Here is a 22,126-nt window from a genome sequence, read left to right as displayed (position 1 = left end):
TGCACATTTTGCTTATGTCACAATCATACGGCACAATTGGGTTCAACTGGGTGCAGTGTATGAATTTAATGATCAATGCAAGGACGAGCCACATGAGCAGCATCAGCGTGTGATAAGAGCCACATTAAATGAGCCCCACTCTGAATCTGCTGTCCTGCACGTGGGGTTAATATAACGGCATTCAATCTGTACTGTGCAATGAAACGAGCCTGGGCACGTTGATGGCATCACTGTCTGTGGGCTTTTTATGTCTATGGCACATGGACTGCTACACTTGGCCCTGAATGGGAGTTGTAGTTGAACAACCATTGGCGTTGCACCCCTTCTACTATCTACCATGCAGGTGCTTGCATTTATACACCATTACTGCGTTTGACTGTAAACTCTTTGGGACAGAAATCTGCATCAGCGTGGCACCATTACTAAGGATTTCCCTGCTTTATTGTATCATATACTGTATATTTCACTTGTAACGAACATACCTTGTTCCCCTTTTCTGTGCTTTTAATGTCCCCTTTCTGGCGTCATACCAATACAACGGTACATCATTGAAATGTGCAACTATTGATTAGTAATATGAATAGTACTCCCTATTTATTTCTATTGCCCAATGCTGGCAGAGCCTTTGTCGTGGGTATCATGCCAGTGAGACAGATATGCATGCTTGCAGGCAAGAGTTAACAATACAGGATGCTGGTATCTAGTTGCAGTTTTACCGATCCATACTACATGCTCACTGACACCTGTTATATACTAATAACAAGAACTCTTTTTGCGATACACAGCTTGTCTTACCGTATAACCCTGTTTCTTAACATTGAGTCCCTAGATGTTGTAATAAAGGGTAAAAATAGGATTTTCATTTCAGCATCTTAGAAGGCTGCTGGGAATTGTAGTCCATAAACATATAGGGTCCCCCCAAAAAAAGAGTGATACAATTAACTCTAAAACCACTGCAAATGTTTAATTGATGTATTTTACAAAGTTGCCAAGAGTATGCAAAAAGCTGCTTTTAGGTGGAGTTCCCCTTTAATTCCAAAGCATCAAAAGGGTTAAATATCTTAATTTTAAACTTTAAAACTTTTTCTCATCTTATTATGTCATTGCCGATTGCCTAATGCGTGTCCATGCCACCCTTCTGTGCTGGGAAGGATATTATTCATCATTGTGTAGCAATAACTTCGCTTGTGTGCAACTCATTAATGCCTGTCACCGGGGTCACATGTACAAATTGTGCAGGAGTCGGAATATGCTGTTATGGGAAGTGTCTGTACAAAGGATGGAATAGAATTCCCGGCTGCAAAGCCATTGTATTGTAATCCATAAAGGTATATACTTAATTAACGAACAATATTTACTGTTCATGGGATTTAAAGGGGTTGTTCTCCTTCCAAACACTTTTTTTTCAGTTCAATTGTTTTCAGACTTTTTTCAATTACCTTCCATTTTTTATCGTTAATCGTTTTTTCAAAGAATTAAGATAAAAGTTGAATGTTCGTGTCTCTGGTGTTTCAGTCTGGCAGCTCAGTAATTCGGGTGCAGACTCTAAACAGTTACAATTTTGCTACATTAGTTGATACATTTCTCAGCAGCATCTCTGGAATATTAGCAACTATTGTATCAATTCTAACAGCTGCCTGTAATGAAACTCAGGGATTCCGCTCAGCAGGGACAAAGATAAGAAATGTATCAACTAAACTTATTCATTTAAAACAGTTTACAGGGTCAGCGACCCCCCTCCCATAGCTGCTTTAGAAGGTGCAAAATGACACTTTACACTTCAATATTAGAAAAAGCTTCACGCATAGAAAATAGAAAGTAATTGGAAAAGGTCATTATTTCTGGTGAACTATCTGAAAACAACTAGGTGTTTGAAGGGGAACAACCCCTTTAGGGTCAGGGCACACAGGCAGATTTGGGGAGATTAGTTGCCTGGCAACAAATCTCCTCTTCTTCGGGACTAATAATCTCCCCGAACTTCCTCCCCTGCCTTCCCGCCGGCTAGAATCTGAGTCTCCCCGAATCTACCTGTGCTCTGACCCTTAGGGGCACATTTATTTAGCTCGAGTGAAGGAATAGAATAAAAAGAACTTCAAATTTCGAATGATTTTTTTGGCTACTTCGACCATCGAATCGGCTACTTCAAACTAAAAATCGTTCGACTACTCGACCATTCGATAGTCGAAGTTCTGTCTCTTTAAAAAAAACTTCGACCCCCTACTTCGCCAAGTAAAACCTACCGAACCTCAATGTTAGCCTATGGGGAAGGTCCCCATAGGTTTTCTAACAATTTTTTTTTAATGTTTACTATAATAATCATTTTTTTTTATAGGACCTATAGGCAGCCTTTGGCAGTTCAGGTTCTGGACAGATACCCACATGATATTTAGACTGTAAGTTCTGTGGGCCAATTATTAGTCAATACAAAGAGCTGTATTAGACCTGTAATCCAGAATGTTCGGGATCTACTTTTTTTTTTTAAACTTTCTTGGACCTGCTACCTGATCCAAAGCTGCGCCTACTTTATCTGCAAACCAACCTGCAGGCCAACATAAAACTGTAAGTCACATCATAGTAGAGCAAAAGTGGCTTCATCATAGATCAGAAGTGGCATCATCATAGGCTGGGCTAGATAAAAAAGCAGTAAAATAAGCTTATATTGTCCTAAAGGCTTCAGACCCACATGAAATCCTGGGTGCAACCAGTGTCGAACTGGGATGCCAGGGGCCCACCAGAAAGCCTAAAACCGTGAGCTCACCAAAACACCCTAGACAGTGGACCTTTCCAAACTATTATTCCTCCTCTACTCACTCTCACTATTACCTCTCCTAGTCTTTTATATATACTTACAATATTCTCCCATTATTAAGATGTTTTCCCCATAAAGAAATAGGAAATGGCCATGAAATACGCCAAATGTTTAGAAACAAGAGGGCCCACTAACACCTGGGGCCACCGGGAGTTTTCCTGGTATACTGGTGGGCCAGTCCGACACTGGGTGCAACCCATAAAATTTTTGCATTTTTAAATACTCATTAAATATCTGCATTTTTGCAGATAACCCACTGGCACCTTTGTGCTATGTACCAGCTACACACACTTTTCAGTAGTGCTGTCGTAACTATCTAGATACAAATACAGGTATGGGACCTGACAAAGGGGTTTTATCCCCTGAAACGTTGCATTTGCACTCCGCTTTGAAATAAAAATTGGAAGATTTCCTGCAGCCCTGTGTGCCATCAGATTTTTTCTTGTTGTACCTTATTGTGAGGTGGCCGAGCCTCTACCCTTGTGCACCAGGCGTCTCTATCACTCTGCAGGGTGTGCGAGGTCCTGCACTGCTTTGAACCTGTTATCCAGAATGCTGGTGACCTGGGGTCTTATGGATAAAAGATCTTTTCATACTTTGTATCTTCATACCTTAAGGGGGTTATTTATCAAAGGTCGAGTTGATTTTTACCTGAAAAATGTGAGAATTTTGTCAAAACTCGAATTTTTCTAGATTTATTATACCCCGAAGCTGTAAATAGCTTGAATCTGAAATACTCCAGCTAAAACCTGTTGAAGTGATGTAGAAGTAAATTTTCACCCCGAATGCACAAGAGTCAAGATTTTTTCCATTCTATTTTTTTTTATTTTTTTTTTTAAAAATCATTCGAGTTGTGAGTTCATTCGAGGTATAAAAAAAAAACCTCACAAACCTTTAAAACTCAACCTTTGATAAATAACCCCCTAAGTCTACTAGAAAATCATGTAAACATTAAATAAACCCAATAGGCTGGTTTTGCTTCCAATAAGGATTAATTATATCTTAGTTGGGATCAAGTACAAGCTACTGTTTTATTATTACACAGAAAAAGGAAATCATTTTTGAAAATGGATAATGGTTTTCCAGATAACGGATCCCATACCTGCATTAACTTTGAGCTATAGGTCCAACCTGGTGAAGTTTTGTTGCCAAAATACAAACCCCATCATCCTCTGAAAGGCAGAAGCCTGTCTTTGAAGGGCACATTCTCCTACACACAATAATGGTAAGACCTTGAGATTGTTTTTATTTTAAAAGGCTAACCAGCCATTGTGTGGATCAATAGTCCTGAGAAACGGCACCCTGGGAATCATGAGCATCACAAATGCTTTTAATATGTGCATGGGAATGGAAGGCATGTATAGATGAAGACTTTATGGTTTGTTTAGAGTAGCTGGCTGGCCTTGGATGAGCCAATATGGATGCCGGCCCTTTCAGACCGAGTTGGTAGTTTATTGGACCTTGTATGGAGCCAGACCAACTGTCTGCCTGATCAATATCAAGCTGGCTAATTAGGCAGATTCGAAAATGCCATCGGGGAGGACTGTATTAGTGTACAGGTATGGATCTATTATCCAGAACACGCAGGACTTGTGGCTTTCCAGATAATGGATCTTTCTGTAATTTGGATCCTCGTACCTTAAGTCTACTAGAAAATCATGTAAACATTAAATAAAACCAATAGGCTGGTTTTGCCTCCAATAAGGATTAATGATATCCTTGTTGAGATCAAGTACAAGCTACTGTTTTATTATTACAAAGAAAAGGAAATACTTGAATTATTTCATTAAAATGGAGTCTATGAGAGATGGCCATCCTGTAATTCAGAGCTTTTTGGACAACGGGTTTCCAGATAAAGGATTCCATGCCTGTATTTACACAGCCTCCCTCCTGATTCGCATAAGCCCCATGATGATCTGATTGTTGGCCATGTGGCCAAACAGTTGTATCAGCCTTAACTGGCCCACTGTGTTTGTGTGATCTTTCCAATCAGCTATTTGTTTAGAACACGTTTACTACAAGTTAGAAATGTAAGCAAAGACCTGATTGGTTGCTGTAGGCAACTTCACTCCCAGATATGATAAATCCAAGTCCGGCAGGTCATATAATCTCAATCCATGTTAGACTGATTTGGGAGTTTATCTGCCCGTGGATGAGGCCTTCTGATGGGATCAAAATTGGGCAGATGTCAAAGGGGCGGCTCCTGTTCCTGTTGTTGTAATTTAGGGCCGATGATCAGATTAAGACAGTTATCCTTCAATTTAGGTGAGCATATTGGGGGCAATATCTGGTCGTTTTGGCGAAGATGTCCTATTTCATCCCTGAGCCCTCCAGCTCTTTTCCTATGACTACATAGCTGAGGTTTTTTGGGAAGTGAACAAGCTGTAGGGCAGGATTCCTGGGGCGTCGCCAGCAGATTAAAGTGTGTTCCTAAAAAGTTTTCCCTGAAGAAGGCTTCTCAGTTACCGGTAGTTTATAAATTCCCCATGATTCTGTTTGCACTCCTCTTTGTGTGCTCCTTTTTGTGTGTGTCTCTTTGTGTACGTCTCTTTGTGTGCACACAAGCTGTGCATGACATTGCTGTTTTTTTTTGTTCTTGTTTGGGAAAATTTAAAGGAGAACTAATATTTTTCTTTCTTTGATAAGTGCCTGTGATTCAGTTGTGTTATTGAACATTTTCTGTTTGATAGAAAATATTTTTCACCGCTTCTCTTTTGACAGCTACAGTTTGGTTGAGTCTTGTTCTCTGGCGCTAAATTGCTGAACAAATTGCCGTATCATACAGAACAGATGTAAACACTGTAAGCGCGTGCCTTCCCTCACTCTCTCTCCGGCTTTCACTTCTCTCTTTTCTTATAATGTGTACTGTATATTGTGAGTGGGTCCCTAAGCTCAGTAAGTGACAGCAGCACAGAGCATGTGCAGTGAATCAGCAGAAAAGAAGATGGGGAGCTACTGGGGCATCTTTGGAGACACAGATCTTTACTGCTAAAGGGCTGTGGTTGCCTTGGGCTGGTACAGAAGCACAAAACATAATGTACAACATTTCTAGCTACTTCTTTAGTTAAGATTTAGTTCTCCTTTAAGAAACAATGACTCGCCGACCCCACATCACTACCTGTCATTTATTATTACCTATAGCAACCAATTAGGAGTAAGCTTCTAATGGTTTAGAGCAGTTAGAATAAAGAAATCAAACATCCGATTGGTCGCTATGAGTTTATGGACCAGGGAAAATGTTGCCAGCATTTTACATACCCCGCTCATAGAGGGTCATTTATCAAGGATAAATACAGTATAGACGTAGAGATATTGTTATATAGTGTTTATATATGTGAGTATATAGATAGGTCAATATAAGTGTGTATTTATGTGTACTGGGGTTCATTTGGAGGGATTTGAACTTTTTTTTTCAACCCAACTTAAAGTGGTAGCTCACCTTTAAGTTAACTTTCAATAGGTTATAGAAGGTCCACTTCTAAGTAACTTTTCGTTTATTTTTTATCGTTTTTGAATTATTTGCCTTCTTCTTCCGACTCTGTCTTAAAAAAAACAGACGCTGTAGGCCACACATTTATTGTTATATGTGCTTATTTCTCATCGTTCTATTCAGACCATCTACTGTTCATATTCCAGTCTCTTGTTCAAAACAATAATTTGATCATTGCAAAATGGAGAGCTGCTGAATAAAAAATAAATAAAAAACAAAAAATGAAAACCAATTGCAATTTGTCTCAGAATATCACTCTTTACATCATACACGTGACGGTGATGAAAGAAATTTCCATGGGGCAAACAAAAAACCAAAAAAACCGAAACAAATTAAATAAATTAAATTGATGGTTTGTGATGATCTTTAATAGAAGGAGCATTATAAGATGTCAGTTAAGCATCAGGATAGCAGCACAGCTTCTGTTAAACACTTATTGTCACACAGTGATGGATTATGATTCCAGCTTGATGAGTTCAGGATTTATGATGGTTTGGGCAGGAACAATCCGAAGGGAATGGTTGAAAGCCTAGGGGTGTTGCACCAAGGAACTAGCTGTGTCCTGAGAAAGAGTCCAGAGAGAATGATACATTTAGGAGATAATCCCCTGATGGATCACATCCTATTTTTAAACTGTGATTCTGCAGGTACAGGCAAGGCTTTTATCTCATACTGATTACATAGTATGTACGGTATATATATGTCTATAAATATATGGGACTTGTTATCCAGAAAGCTCTGAATTATAGAAAGACCATCTCCCATAGACACCATTTTATCCAAATAATTCAGATTTTTTAAAAATGATTTCCTTTTTCTCTGTAATAATATAACAGTGCCTTGTAATTGATCCCAACTGAGATATAATTAATCCTTATTAGAAGCAAAACCAGCCTATTGGGTTTAGCTTAGTAGCTAGTAGTAGTTATACTTAGCGTATAAAGATCCAAATTATGAGATTAGTTATCCAGAAAACCCCAGGAGCCTGAGCATTCTGGATAACAGGTCCCATATATATATATATATATATATATATATATATATATATATATATATATATATATATATATATATATATATATATATATATATATATATCCTATATAATAAAGTTGAAGTGTCTCTGCGTCCAGTCCCTGTGTCCATGGGATTGCGCTACTGCGCATGTGCCCCACGGACCTCTAGCGCCCGTTAATTTAGCGGGCTTAATGTCTAGTATATGTATATATATATATATATATATATATATATATATATATATATATATATATATATATCAGATGAACAGATCTTTGCCCAATTTGACCACCTCTATGCAGGGCCAAATGATGAGATCATAATGTGGGTCGATGTAGACCCATCGGCATATTTTACGGCTTTCTCATTGGATATGCCGCCCTGTGACTTTGATTATCCAGTCTGGGAATTAGGCAGTCCCTTGATCATGGCGTCAAGGTCGCATTCATCAGATCCTCCCTCACACCGCCACCTGTGGGGTGCTGCAGCGGGTTCTCTTATCATGTGACTAAACAGAGAGGGGCCAGCATGGGGAAATAAAGAAGTAGATCGGCGTGTGCCTGTCATAATGTGTGTTGCTTGGTTCTTAATCCCCTAACCCTGAAACACAGCCGGATAGGAGTAGAGCCTTCCCTTGGCAATCATAAATGATGATTTTTTTCACTTACGGAGCTAAGTAGTGGGGGTTAATATCCTGAACAGGCAGGTAGAGCTCTGTGGAACCTAGACAAGTCAGGTCTAGTAAGAATAGGCTACTCACCCTTATAGGTCACTCTAGGAGTGGCAGATAGACAGGTTATTTAGCTGAGCAGCTCAAGGCTCCGACGAGGAATTAAGATCCCAGGAAGGTAAATCGTGACATTTTGTTACAAAACAAGGGAGTAAAAAATGTTTTCCCCTTCCCACCCCTAATTTACATAGCAAATTAGGATTCTGTTCGGTATTCGTCAGAATCTTTCGCAAAGGATTCGGTGGTTCGGCCAAATCCAAAATAGTGGATTCGGTGCATCCCTAACACATACATATTATTATGATTATTATTATAACTCGAAGAGAAGTCCACATACTCAGGTCCTAAAGAAAAAAAAAATATTTAAGTTTATTACTGGGAGACTATATGGACTATGAACAATATTATTATTATTATTATTATTATTATTATATCCCTCATTCTAGACTTTGGGTGTATGGTGGGGGATACCGCCGCCACAAGGGGTCCGTGGTAGAGATCTGGAAATGTAAATTTTGGTGCAGTGAAATTAAAAGTTGCAGTGCCAGAAAGACAGCACAGAAAGCAGACATCAAGGTACATAGGCATTGTGAGGAACTTAAAAACAAAGAGCGGGGGCCCTATCTAGAGACATTAATGAAGAAGAGAAATCTTTGGCCTGAATGCTGGAAATAATTAAAGGATTCTGTTAATAGAATTAGCACTGGGGTTGCATTTAAGGTTCACCTCACACAGTTGCAGCAGAAGTGGTAACCTTACAGAGCATTTGTTTTTTTAGATGGGGTCAATGACCCACATTTGAAAGCTGGAAAGCATCAGAAGAAGAAGGTAAATATTTCAAAAACTATAAAAAAGAAAAAAATTAAGTGCAATTGAAAAGTTGCTTAGAATTAGCCGTTCTGTAACTTAAGGTGGCCAGGTGCACCGATAATATTGTACAAAACAAATTGTCAGATGTACAAAGAGTTGGGGAGCAACACAAGCACAATAAAGTCCCTGGGTTGACAAAATAGGCTGCGATTGGCTATTGGTAGCCCCTATCTGGACTGTCAACTTACAGGAGGCTCTGTTTGGATTGGAGTACACCTGTTTTTTTTTATGTAAGCAAAACTCGCCTCCAAGCCAGGAATTCAAAAATAAGCCCCTGCTTTGAGGCCACTGGGAGCAACATTCAGGGGGTTGGTGAGCACCATTTTGCTTGCGAGCTACTGGTTGGGGATCACTGTTGTAGATCAAACCTTATGGCCCCAGGTTGAAGTCGCAGCTTTATAGAAGTGCAGCAAATACAGCCGTGTCTTTATTGGGCCCATTGACAGATCTCTCTGCATTACAGACGAATAAAGCCCTTCTCCGAGTCACTCTGTCATTGTTTTCTGTTAGTTGCATGGAGCTTGGCAGGGGAAGGTTATATCCTAGAAATGTGAGTGATAATGACAAATTTACGCGCACACAGCAGGCTTAGAGGTGCCGGCTCTCTGCAGCTTCCAATTTAGAGGATATGGTGCAGAAATAATGCAGAGAGGGCTGCGTGCTTGATGATGCAGTGCCATCTGTTATTTTATGGTCGGTGTTTGCTCTCTGTCACTGTATCCCAGCGCTGGCCTATAGACTGGTACCTTTTCCTGGCAGTGACAATGCAGTTCTTTTTCAGAATAGTCAGAAAGACGGTTGTCTGCTCCTGGTCCTAAATCATCAAAAACCCCAGGAGAGATACCATGTGCCTTTCTTCATGTTTTTCTTTTCCCTTTATTATATATGTGTAATGCGATACCACAATTTCTTTGATGCAAGCGTTACCCCATCCTTCAGATTCAGCCTGGCAAAACTCCATTGTTACCTTATTGCCAACAGTTTACTGTTAGGATCCATTGCTTGTAGTAATAGCAGACCCACGTTAAAGGAAAACTAAACCCTAAAAATGTATATGGCTAAAAATGCTACAATTTTATATACTGTACTTATTGCACGAGGCTAAAGTTTCAGCTTGTCAATAGCAGCAATGATTCCAGGACTTCAAACTTGTCACAGGGGGTCACCATCTTGGAAAGTGTCTGTGACACTCACATGTTCAATGGGCTCTGAGCAGCTGTTGAGAATCAAAGCTTAGGGGTCGTCACTAATTATCCAGCAGAAAATTAGGTTGATCAGCCTTATAATTGTGACATTTCTATTCTATGTGTACTGTATATTGTGAGTGGGTCCCTAAGCTCAGTAAGTGACAGCAGCACAGAGCATGTGCAGTGAATCAGCAGAAAAGAAGATGGGGAGCTACTGGGGCATCTTTGGAGACACAGATCTTTACTGCTAAAGGGCTGTGGTTGGTACAGAAGCACAAACCATAATGTACAACATTTCTAGCTACTTCTTTAGTTAAGCTTTAATTCTCCTTTAAAATTGTGTTTGAGGGTCATTGCAGATGCTACAGAACAACTAACATGATCCTTGGGCAGAATAGCAGCACAGCTTGCTTTCTTTCCCCCCTGTTTGCATTGGCTTTCTTCAAGCACTCTAGTCACTTCCTATTTCCCCTGGCCCTCTCCATGTCTATAGTTTCCGGGATAGCCCCTCCCCTCTCCTCTTTAAAGAACCAACCCCTAACATAATAAATTAGGAGGACTCCCTCCCCTCTGTGTCTTTTTTGGGTCTTTTTTTCTCTCTCTTGCTCCTGAGGTCAGGAGCCTATTCTTTTCATGGGAAGGAGCAGGGGCTGATGTTACGTCCTAGAGATAAGGGTTTTTGCCTATGGGCTTTTCCCTTTGCAGCTTACCTCAAGTTTCTTAAAATAACAAAAAAGTCTGGAGAGTCTTTGCAAGTGTGTAGTTTTATTATCGCACTACATGTTTCGGACATGTAGTGCGATAATAAAACTACACACTTGCAAAGACTCTCCAGACTTTCTTGTTATTTTATGTTACTGAGGTGGAGATGGCTACTTCATTGGTCTGTGGAAGAGTCTGACTTACTAAAGCTACTGGTGGATCACTGAGGAATAATTTCCAGTTTTCATTGTACTTCCTCAAGTTTCTCCCTGTTTCCTGTATGCTTCAAGCAGCCTGCCTCACCAAGGGCATCCGACAGCTTGGGGCTGGTCACTTCCCAGCAATTCCATATTTTTCAGAACAGGAGGGGTGACAGCAGTCCAGGTTAGAACATTACACAATGTTTGCTTGATTATTACATAATCGATCAAAAAGTCGTCTCATTCCATCTCAAAGAATTACTTACCTGGGAGCCTCAATAGACACTGTGTCAGGACGTCTGGGGTTATCAGCGGCTTCAAAGATTCATTTCTGAAGATCTTGGGAATGATGTCTTCCTCAATCGGGCTAGTACCATGGGCTCATTGGAAGATGAGGCCTCTTCAAGTGGCGTTCCTGCAACAATGGGATGGAGAATCGAAGGCCCAATGGATAACAATAACATCACAGATAAGTTCATCTCTCCTTTGGTGGAAAGAACGGAACAACCTCAACGGAGGCACCGAATTATTTCCAGACACCTGGGTCATAATGTCCACAGATGCCTCAGGTCTAGGTTGGGGAGCAGAGCTGGGATCCAGATTAGCACAGGGTCGTTGGCTCTATCCATTGTCAGACGTACCATCAAGCGTCCTGGAGTTAAGGGCAATAAGACAAGCTTGTATCTCCTTTCAAGACCAACTCAGAGGAAAAAGAATAAAAATAATGTCGGACAATGTAACAGCAGTAGCCTTCATAAGAAGGCAAGGAGGCACAAGAAGTCTGGGCCTACTGGAAGAAGTCCAACCCATATTTCAGTTGGCAGAAGACTTTTTAATAGATCTTACAGCAGTCTACGTTCCAGGTCAGTTGAACATAGTAGCAGATCTGCTCAGCAGAAACTTTGCAGAAAGACACAAGTGGGCCCTGAGCCAGGAAATCTTCAGAGCACTAGTGCAGAAGTGGGGTCAGCTGTCGATAGATTTGATGGCATCATCCAGCAGCACCAAGTGTCCTCTTCGCAAGGAATTGGGATCCGAGGGCATTGGCAGTAGATGCCCTGACTCAGTCATGGAAATTCCATTTAGGCTATATCTTTCCTCCTCTTCCTCTGATTCCAAAGGTGATACAAAAGATCAAGGAAGATCGAGCGGAAGTAATTTGCATTGCTCCAGCTTGGCCACAAAGGCCTTGTTTCACAGACCTGATCCAGTTGTCAATAGACCATCCGACAGCAGGACACTTATTGATCCGGGGACCATTTTATCACCCGGACCCGGGATCTCTAGCCCTCATGACATGAAGACTGAAAGGCAAAATTTAGAAGCCCAAGGACATTCCAACAGTCATTCATACATTATTACAGTCCATAAAAACTTCAACCAGTAACAGGTATGCCAAGGTGTGGGATTTGTTTCGAACTCATTCAAATCTAAGATCTACAGAGTCTATATCAGCCTCAAACATCTTAGAGTTTCTTCAGTCAGGCTTGGAAAAAGGCTTGAGTGTCAGTACGCTAAGAACACATACTTCAGCAATCTCAGCTATATCAGGAACATCATGGGCTCAGCATCCTATTTACCAGTAAAACGTTCTACATGCCCAAGCTGGGACTTATCTCTGGTTTTACACATGCTCTCATCAGGCCCATTTTCTATCAGGAATTCTATTTCCCTCTGGTACTTAACTCTTAAAGTTGTTTTCTTGGTGGCCATAACTTCCGCCAAAAGAGTGGGCGAGCTACAAACCCTAAGGTTCACGGAGGACAGTCCGGCCATTTTTCAGGACAGACTAGTGTTGAGACTTTGTCCCACATTCAAACCAACGATGGTTTCTCCATTTCACTTAAAGGTTGAGATTGTAGTCCCAACATTTACACATCCGGATCTGGAATTAAGGGAAATGGATGTGGCGGAACACGTTAAATGTATTGTGAAGCAACTACTGCAATCAGAAAATTAGAAAGACTTTTTGTCTTGCCAGGAGGGACAAGAAAAGGGGAAGCAAAAATGAAAACTCTATGTTGAATAAATAAAGAGTTATAAAAAAAAAGAAAAGGGGAAGCAGCAGCTAGTTCCACAATCTCCAGTTGGATACGTATGGTTATCAAGAAGGCCTATTCCCAGGCAAACCTTACAGAGCCGAGTAAGATTAAAGCAAGCTCAACCACGTGCTTCATAGGCAGCGGAAGCGGGCATTTCCTTGGAAGTCATTTGTAAAGTAGCTTCTCCGACTACTTTTATTTCACACTACAAGTTGGATGTCAGATCTTCAAAATATACACAATTTGGATCTAGCATTCTGAAATCAGCTTGTTCGAATAAATAAATATTTTCAGCAATTAATGTTTGATTTCTTGTTTGACCCACCCAGGGACAGGCAGCTTGCTAAGTCCAGGAAAGTATGGACATGGAGAGGTAAGGGGAAAGGGAAGATTGTTCCATACTTACCGTGATCTTCCTTTCCCTTGACCTCTCCATGCCAGGTTCCCCACCCTGTTTTGGTTATTAGAAGATATAGAACTTGGTACCAGACACCGAGGGGAGAAGTCCTCCTAATTTATTATGTTAGGGGTTTGGTTCTTTAATGAGGAGAGGGGAGGGGCTATCCCGGAAAGTATAGACATGGAGAGGGCTAGAGAAAGAAAGATCGCGGTAAGTATGGAACAATCTTCCCTATTGCAAAGGTATACTGGTAGGCTAACTGTATTCTGATAGAACCCAGTGTGTGTGAATTTAATACAGATTCGATTGCAAGTGGAATTGGGAATAATTAGAACATTCTGTAAAAATCATGCAGAATATGTGAAAGGTAAAGAAATACAGGTTATTATGTCGTTTTGATCCTTGACTGGAATGGGTGGTTCGACCTTCAAGTTAACTTTTTAGTATGTTATAGAATGGCCAATTCTAAGCAACTTTTCAATTGGTCTTCATCTTTTTGTTATAGTTTCTGAATTGATTGCCTTTTTCTTCTGACTCTCTCCAGCTTTCAGAAAGGGGATCACTGACCCCATTTAAACAACAAATGCTCTGAAAGGCTACACATTTATTGTTATTGCTACTTTTTACTAAACATTAGGCCTCTCCTATTCATATTCAAGTCTCTTATTTAAACCAATGCATGGTTGCTAGGATTATTTGGATCCTAGCTACCAGGTTGCTGAAATTGCAAACTGGAGATGCTGCTGAAAAAAAAGCTAAATAACTCAAAAACCTTCAATAATAAAAAATGAAAACCAATTGCGAATTGTCACAGTTAATAGTGCTATTCCAGCAGAATTCTGCACTAAAATCCATTTCTCAAAAGAGCAAACAGATTTTTTTTATATTCAATTTTGAAATCTGACATGGGGCTAGACATTTTGTCAATTTCCCAGCTGCCCCTGGTCATGTGACTTGTGCCTGCACTTTAGGAGAGAAATGCTTTCTGGCAGGCTGCTGTTTTTGCTTCTCAATGTAACTGAATGTGTCTCAGTGGGACATGGGTTTTTACTATTGAGTGTTGTTCTTAGATCTACCAGGCAGCTGTTATCTTGTGTTAGGGAGCTGCTATCTGGTTACCTTGCCATTGTTCTTTTGTTTGACTGCTGGGGGGGGGGGAAGGGAGGGGGGGGTGATATCACTCCAACTTGCAGTACAGCAGTAAAGAGTGATTGAAGTTTATCAGAGCACAAGTCACATGACTTGGGGCAGCTGGGAAATTGACAATATGTCTAGCCCCATGTCAGATTTCAAAATTGAATATAAAAAAATCTGTTTGCTCTTTTGAGAAATGGATTTCAGTGCAGAATTCTGCTTGAGCAGCACTATTAACTGATTCATTTTTAAAAAAAATTTTTTCCCATGACAGTATCCCTTTAAATAGCACCTCAACGTGTGTGTTTTTCAGACTAAAAGACCTTTTGACTTCCTATAACATTTTCCCCTCCATTACTTGCTCACTTAGTGCAGATTGTATGTATGAATGTGGCCTGCAGTCTGCATATGGTGCCTGTCATAGCGAGAGCCACAAATGACAAGGCACCAATTGATTGTGACAGTGAAGACATTCTGATATTTTATCCTGAGGGCTCAGAGAATGAAACCACATTTCATTCTCTTGCAGTGGCCTTTACTATCGTTAATATAATTAAATGCAGTTTTTGAAACATGTGTAGCTAATAATTGGTCCATATGAATCAATTTTAAGAAAAGCTCCTCTGTGCTCAGAGTAATGTGGTACAGGACCCAAGCTGGGGTCCCCATGATCCCCTTAAAGGGGTTGTTCACCTTTGAGTTAACTTTCAGTATGATGTATAGAGTGCTTTTCTCCGACAATCTGCCGCTGGTTTTTATTATTTGTGGTTTCTGAGTTTTTTAGCTTTTTATTCAGCAATCCTCCTTATTGCTATTTAAGCAATCTAGTTGCTAGGGTCCAAATGACCCTATGCGCTGATTTGAATAAGAGACTGGAATATGAATAGGAGAGAGTCTGAATAGAAAGATGAGTAATAAAAAGCATCAATAACAATACATTTGTAGCCTTACAGAGCATTTGTTTTTAGATGGGGTCAGTGACCCCCATCTGAAAGCTGGAAAGAGTCAGAAGAAAAAGGCAAATCATTTAAAAACTATAAAAGTTAAATAATGAAACCAGTTGAAAAGTTGCCATTCTATAGCGTATTAAAAGTTAAAGGGATACTGTCAAAAATGCATCAGTTAATTCTGCACTGAAATCCGTTTCACAAAAGAGCAAACAGATTTTAATATTTAATTTTGAAATCTGACATGGGGCTAGCAGTAACGTAACTAGAGGGGGGAGGCCCTGGAAAGGGACGTGCATCCGGGGCCCCCCGCCCCCCTCCGTACGCCATTTTTTCTGCCGCCGGAGTCCCAGAATCAGTGGGAGTCACTGGCACGCGAGCTGCCGGGGGGCCCTGAGGGGGTGCGGGCCCTGGCCCAATCGCACCCCCTGCTCCCCTGGTAGTTACGTCACTGGGGGCTAGACATATTGCCAATTTCCCAGCTGCCCCCAGTCATGTGACTTGTGCTCTCATAAACTTCAGTCACTCTTTACTGCTGTACTGCAAGTTGGAGTGATAATCACCCCCTCTTTCCCCCCCCAGCAGCCTAACAACAGAACAGTGGGAAGGTAACCAGATAGCAGCTCCCTGACACAAGATAACAGCTGCCTGGTAGATCTAAGAACAACACTCAATAGTAAAATCCAGGTCCCACTGTGACACATTCAGTTACATTGAGTAGGAGAAACAACAGCCTGCCAGAAAGCAGTTCCATCCTAAAGTGCTGGCTCTTTCTGAAAGCACATGACCAGGCAAAATCACCTGAGATGCACCTACACACCAATATTACAACTAAAAAATTCAGGAATTACATTTTTTATTGTCGAGTGAATTATTTGCAGTTTAAACATTGTAATATAGAAATAAAAACTACATCAAAAAATGAAAGGTGAAACACCCCTTTAATTCAGTGTAACGTCTTTCTGCAATAGACAGTAGTAGTTTAAATGAGATAGGTTATAAATCCTATACTGACACTCTTGGGTTCCAGTGTTGATATTGGGGAATCCTGGACTTGAGTCCATTGATACAGAGGGCACTGAGACAGGAGGCTGCTGGTTAAAAATGGAGGGTTTAGTTCTCCTTTAATTCTTTGGTTGCCAAACTGAGGAACCAGGTTTGCCATGGGGAGATTCCTGGATTAGAGCTCTATGAATAATCAAATCATGTTCTCATATAAGTAACCTTGTATTGAAGCAAAGGGGGTTCTAGGGCCATTATTTGACTGTAATGTGGACTTCAGCCAAGAAAGTCTGGAAACTATGTTAAAGGTCTGGTTCACGTTCAGGTTAACTTCAGCCTCTTATTCAAATCAGTGCGTGGTTGCTAGGGTACTTAGGGTACTGGGCCCTAGCAACCGGATTTCTGAACTTGCAAACTGCTGAATAAAAAACGGAATAAATCAAAAACCACAAATAATAAAATATTATTTGCCGTCTTCTTCTGACTCTGTCTAAAAAAACAAACACTCTAGGCTACACATTTATTGTTATTTGTTCTTGTTATTTCTCATCTTTCTATTCAGACCGTCTACCATTCATATTCCAGTCTCTAAACTAAATAAATAAAAAGAAAAAAAAAATTGCAACCAATTACAAATTGTGAATATCACTCTTTACATCATACTAAAGGTTAATTTAAAGGCGAACAGCCCCTTTAAAGGCGGAATTTTCACCAAGGTACTGTAAATGGGATAACCAACTACTCTTTTGTCCAAAGTGATACTGTAACCCACTACTGTAGAACATACCTTCCTGCAGCCTGGATCATAATCTGGTTTCACTTCAAAAAAATATACAGGCAGAATAATGCTGATAAAATTGGCAGTACTGTGATAGGGACCTTAGATTGGAAGCTCCATTGGGGCAATGAATTGTGTGTATAGCATAGTGTCTGTGATATATACATACAGGAGGTATAGTGGCCTTTTAAAGGAAAGTTAACCCCTAAAAATTGATTTGGCTAAAAATTCCATATTTTATATAGTGAACTTATTGCACGAGGCTAAAGTTTCAGCTTGTCAATAGCAGCAATGATCCAGGACTTCAAACTTGTCACAGGGGGTCACCATCTTGGAAAGTGTCTGTGACACTCACATGCTCAGTGGGCTCTGATTGGCTGTTGAGAAGCTAAGCTTAGGGCTCGTCACTAATTATCCAGCAGAAAATGAGGTTGGTCTGTAATATAAACTGATGCTACAGGGCTGATTATTAAATTCTGATGTTAATTGCACTGGTTTCTGTGCTGCCATGTAGTAATTATCTGTATTAATTACTAATCAGCCTTATATTGTGACATTTCTATTCTATGTGTACTGTATATTGTGAGTGGCTCCCTAAGCTCAGTAAGTGACAGCAGCACAGAGCATGTGCAGTGAATCAGCAGAAAAGAAGATGGGGAGCTACTGGGGCATCTTTGGAGACACAGATCTTTACTGCTAAAGGGCTGTGGTTGCCTTGGGCTGGTACAGAAGCACAAAACATAATGTAGAACATTTCTAGCTACTTCTTTAGTTGAACTATCCTTGTCCTTTAAATGATAATGCTCTGTCATCACGGGGAGCTGACAAGGTGCGCAGTGAGATCATTGATCTTATGTGGGCTGAGATACGATCCATCTCTGGCTCCGACAGTCTCTGATCAGCAGCGCTTGCAGTACTGGAGCAGGGAGGTGGGGCTCCTTCCCCAGCTGATCACAATGCAGTGTAGTTGGCTCCCATGAGTGTCCGCCAGTAAAGGATCATGACATCACTATAACGCATCATTTGAAATGAATGTGTTGATACCTGTGTTTTATTTTAAATTATTTTAGCAATAGCCTTCGACAGACGAACAGGATGTCTTTTCTTTAAATGCAAAATAAACCTCTTTCCTTTCAGTGAAAAGTGCATGACATCTCACATGAGTCTGTTATTGCAGAACAAGTTTTTCCGTTTTTAGATCGCTTAAACAACCAGTTATTGGCTAGTGTGCTACGCTTATTAGCTACTGTAACGCTTTATGTAATGTACAGGGAGGGCTACAGCTCTCCTTGCTTTTGGTTCCCAGACTGTGGGGCTTGTCCCTATTGGGAAGTGAGGAGAAAATGATGCTAATGGGGCCAATCTTGATATCTCACCGAGTGTAATAAGTGCAGGTGCACCAGCCCCAGACCCTCAGCTTCAGGGAGCGGCAATCCGAAACAAAACAAATGAGGCTATCCGGCACTCAAAAGAATCCACAGGGCCAAAACAAATAAAGTAACAACAGTTTTTATTTGTAGAATTTAAAATTATGGGCCCTACACGTTTCATGCCCTACAGGCACTTAGTCATTAGCACATTAATAAGTGCCTGAAACGTATAGGGCCCATGGAGATGTGTACATTTTTAAGTTCTACAAATAAATATTGTTTTTACTTTTGGAACTGTGGATTCCTTGGAGTGCTGGATAGCCCCATTTGTTTTGTTAGCCCTATTGGGGAAGTGTCATGCTCGGCTCAGCCTATAAAGGCCAGTTAGGGGCAGATCTGGGTACAGGGTCTATTTACTTTATAGTGAGAGGACATTAGAGGAGTAGTTCCCCTTTAACTTAACTTTTAGTGTGTTATAGAATGGCCCATTCATAGCAGCTTTTCATTTAGTCTTCATTTTTTATTGATCATTTTTGAGTTATTCACCTTCTTTTGCAGACTCTTTCCAGCTTTCAAACAGGGGACACAGACCACAGCAGGCAACAAACCGTTGTTCTGTGAGGCTCCAGTGTTATTGTCACTTTTTATTTGTTATCCTTTTATCCTAGGGATGCACCGAATCCCCGAATCCTTGGTGAAAGATTTGGCCAAATACCGAAGCGGATCCTGAATCCGAATTTTCATATGCAAATTAGGGGCAGGAAAGGAAAAAGTGGAAAAAATTATTCTTTTGTGATGAAATGTTAAGTGATTTCCCTACCCGCCCCTAATTTACATATGCAAATTAGGATTCTGTTCGGCCAGGCTGAAGAAGGCTGAATCCCGAAGCAAATCCTGGATTCTTTGCATCCCTATTTTATTCAGATGTCTTCTATTGTCAATCTTACAAGTCACACCACTGCCTGGTTGTTTGGGTAACTTGGACCTTGGAGCCAGCCCCCCCCCCCCACGTTATAAGAAAATTGGTGGCCAGGGCCCCTCTTAAAGTCCCTGTAAAAAAACTTGCACCCCCGGAAGTTGGTGGCTGCAGGTGGCTGCATCTTCTTCCATTTTCTTCCCTTATTGGTCACAGAATTTAAAGTCCTGGTAAACAGCGCCGGATTTCATTGACGGCCGCCCCTAGGCCGCATGGTCCGGGCCTATGCGGCCTTGCCACAAATCCAGGCCTGCTGGTAAAGCTGCATGGTGATTAGATGAGCTGGAGGAGTTCAAACCTCTGCTATCCAATCCCTGAGCAGCTCAACCGGGACTCAGTGACCAATAAGGGGAAGTAAAGGACAGAAGATACCGCCCCTTGTGCTCCCGCCCTGCCTTCCCGAAGTCGGCAGCTCTCAGAAAGCAGGGAGGCCCGGCTAATCAAGAAAGTGCGACGTGGCTGGGCCCCCCTTACCCTCTGGGCCCCCTACAACTCTCCCCCCTGTCCCCCCCCCTCATGGCTGCCCTGGGCATTATAACAACTCTACTGTCTTTATTAAGGTTCCCTGGACATTTGTAATTAACAGTGGAAATGTAATGTATTTGCTGCAACATATATAAAGACGTCCATTTAACTTTAAATTTCCCGGCTTATGCAAATTAGCCTGAGCGCAAGAACTGAAAGAATTTGCGATAGGCAGAAATGCTATGCGCATCTTCGCTATGAATTGCTCGCACTGCCGAAGTAATGCTTGTGAAAAGTCGCCTGCGTTCAACAATCAGGACGAAACTCTGTATTTTAGTGTATTAGCATTGACTGAGCGAATTTTCGTCTGGTGAAGTGTAGCGATGGGTGCGAAGTGGTCGCTAGCGACTTTTAGTGTTTTTCCCTTCGTTGTAAAATGTTGCTTTTAAAGGGTGGTTCGCCTTAATGTTTAACTTTTAGTACCGTATGTTATAGAATGGCTAATTCTAACTTTTCAATTGGCCTTCATTTTTTATAGTTTTTGAATGATTTGCTTTTTCTTCTGACTCTTTCCAGCTTTCAAATGGGGGGTCACAGACCCCATCTAAACAAATGCTCCGTAAGGCTACAAATGTATTGTTATAGTTGTTGAATGCCATGCAAAGGAAAGTATATATTATTGTACTAAAATGTGTCATTCTGGTTTGGAACTGAACTTGGAGCTGTTTTAGTGCCACACACGCACATATACACACAGAGAAACACGGGATTATTTGTATGCCTGTGCAACTATTGCTGAAAGAGTAGCTTCGAGCAGACAGGACAAATGCATCAATAGAACTGCCTGAGTGCAGAAACAATTTATGGAGGAGCAAGAGATATGGGGGGTAGAAAACTCAGGAGCGTCACCAAATGGGGCAGAATACACAGAAATTGGTTTTAAATAGTGATGGAAGAATTTATTCAGTAAAGGATACCAGACACTCGATAGCTAGTGAAGCGGGGGTGACCCCTGCGTGTTTATTGCGTCAAATGTAACGTTTCGGGGGCGTGCTGATGAAGGGGCACGCCCCTGAAACGTTACATTTGACGCAATAAACACGCAGGGGTCACCCCCGCTTCACTAGCTATTGAGTGTCTGCTATCCTTTACTGATCTTCAAGTAGGAGAGGCGCCGACCTCTCTAACCAGCACCGGGCTTGAACTTCGAGAGAGGTGGGGAAAGAGGATTATTGTGAATCGGGAAGAATTTATTCGCCAGACAAGAATTTGCGAGTTTCACCACTGGCAGAATGAAATTGCCGCGTATTTTGACGCCGGTGTCCATTTCAACACCATCGACAATTCAGACGCCAATTTTGACACCCGCGAATTGACACAGATGTCAAATTTTGCGTATCAGGTAATCCACAAATTTGTCAAAATGTGTTTTTGGGGGCCACTGAGCACGAATGTAAAAACACCAAAATCCATCACATAACAAATGTACGAAACAATTCAGGTTTAAGTGCACTTTACATTGATTATACCAACTTAACCCCACCTTTCTGAATTAGGGGCGGTTTGCCTTCAGATGAATTTTTAGTATGTTATAGATTAGCTATTTCTAAGCAACTTTTCAATTGGCCTTTGTTTTATCTTTTTTTGAATAATTTGCTGCTTTTTCTTCCCAGCTTTCAAATGGGGATCACTGACCCCATCTAAAAGCAAATGCTCTGTAAGGCTAAAGATGTATAGTTATGCTCTTCATCGGGGTCCCCAATCACTGAGTTGCTGGCTGAGCCAAACTGTGCCGCCTCTGGTCCCAGCTGCAGTCTATAATAGCTGTAAAAACGTAATGTAAAAGACCCAAATGACCAGAAATCACAGCTCCCTGACGCGTCATTGCAATAAGAACAGCTGTGCGAAGCCCAGAAAGCTTTCTACTGATTGCAATAAGGACCAAGAAACTGTTCTTTTGGTAAGCCTGAAATGCACCCACTCGTCTACATCCCCCCCTGGTCTTCG

General features: G+C 41.1%; 1 protein-coding gene across 2 annotated transcripts in view; it reads left to right on the top strand.

Moving 5' to 3' along the window:
- Window positions 1–22,126, top strand: part of LOC108697740 (lateral signaling target protein 2 homolog) — a 151,877-nt gene that overhangs the window by 798 nt on the left and 128,953 nt on the right. The window lies entirely within an intron of this gene.

The sequence above is a fragment of the Xenopus laevis genome, chromosome 1L, assembly GCF_017654675.1.
Source record: "Xenopus laevis strain J_2021 chromosome 1L, Xenopus_laevis_v10.1, whole genome shotgun sequence".
Classification (NCBI taxonomy): domain Eukaryota; kingdom Metazoa; phylum Chordata; class Amphibia; order Anura; family Pipidae; genus Xenopus; species Xenopus laevis.
This window is presented reverse-complemented; position numbering and strand designations above follow the sequence as displayed.